This window comes from Pseudomyrmex gracilis, unplaced genomic scaffold (genome assembly GCF_002006095.1).
Source record: "Pseudomyrmex gracilis isolate BER0280 unplaced genomic scaffold, ASM200609v1 scaffold_372, whole genome shotgun sequence".
In the NCBI taxonomy this organism is placed as follows: Eukaryota; Metazoa; Arthropoda; class Insecta; order Hymenoptera; family Formicidae; genus Pseudomyrmex; species Pseudomyrmex gracilis.
In genome coordinates, this window is record NW_018020956.1 from 50,398 (window position 1) to 51,823 (window position 1,426).

General features: G+C 32.0%; 1 long non-coding RNA gene across 1 annotated transcript in view; it reads right to left on the bottom strand.

The window, feature by feature from the left end:
- Window positions 1–651: 651 nt before the first annotated feature.
- LOC109860363 overlaps window positions 652–1,426 on the bottom strand; it is a 1,144-nt gene continuing 369 nt past the window's right edge. The window contains exons 2-3 of the long non-coding RNA XR_002250814.1: window positions 844–1,035; window positions 652–762 (exon numbers count right to left, since the gene is read on the bottom strand). This is a non-coding gene — a long non-coding RNA (uncharacterized LOC109860363). The remainder of the gene's footprint in view (window positions 763–843; window positions 1,036–1,426) is intronic.

Genomic DNA, 1,426 nt, shown 5'->3' on the forward strand with positions numbered 1-1,426 from the left:
TTACCACACATCTTAAAAAGAATAATACATATTATATTCATTGTAAGAAATCAGTGCAGTATATTTTATTAATACATTCGGAAAACGTACTTGGCACTTAAAAGGGTACTTAAAATGACGTTTGATATGCATTTGTAGATTTGTCTTGGTTTTAAAAGGTTGATCGCATATGGCACATTTGAACGGACGCAACGATGAATGAACTGCTTCATGTTCAGTTGAACTGTGTTTTGTACACAAACGTTTATCACATACCTTAAAAAGAATTATACACATTGTCATTTTGAGAAATTAATGCGCAATATATTTGATGAATACAATCGAAAAACATACATGAATCTCATCAGGTTTCTCACACACAAGAGCAAAATGAAGTTTTCTATGGAAAATTAAATGCTCCTTAGAGTTAAAAATTTCATCGCATATGTCACATTTATACAGACTCAACGATGAATGAACTGCTTCATGTTTAGTTGAACTCTGTTTTGTACTTAAACGTTTACCACATACCTTAAAAAGAATAATACACATTGTCATTTTGAGAACTCAATACGGAAAATATTTGATGAATACAATCGAAAAACATACTTGGTTTTTAGAAGGTTTCTCAGAATGAGAATGATGACATTTAGAATGGTATAGTAGATTTGCTTTAGTTTTAAACGTTTTATCGCATATATCACATTTATACGGGCGCAACGATGAATGAACTTTTTTATGAGCAGTTAATTTTTTTTTTGTCGAAAAACGGTTACCACATTTCTAAAAAAGTATAGTATACATTATTGTCACTGTGATAAATTAATACGCAATATATTTGAAGAATGCAATTGCACAACGTACCTGACACCTATAAGGTTTTTTACCAGAAGAATGATTGTTACCTTGTTGCTCCATATTTCACTTACGTTGAAAAGTTGTTTTGCACGTGTCACAATCGTATGAACGCAATGATGAAAATGGACAGTTTTATAATTATTCAAATCACATTTGTATACAATAGGTACATGATAAATTTAGTGAAACTTAAACAGACTGAAAGAAAAAAAAAGAAGATTGAGGATAGACAAAAAGAAAGTGAGAAACAGAGTAAGAAAGAGATTACGTGAGAGAGAACATTAAGTATACTTTAGTGTATATAGAGAGTATCCGACAATTACATTAAAGTCTGTCGGAGGCAGGTAGGAAAAAAACTGAGTCAAAAAGTCTTGACACAATTTTTTCTATTTCATATTATAAAGGAATAATTATTGAATTTATCAAGCCAATCAACGCCGACTTTTAGCCTGGCGCATGTCAGTGAGCCGCGCACCTGGTGTGCGTGCGTGCTCTGCACGGCTCACTGACATGCGTCGGGCTAAAAGTCGGCGTTGATTGGCTTGATTTATTCAATAATTACTCTGTTAATATATATATATATATATAT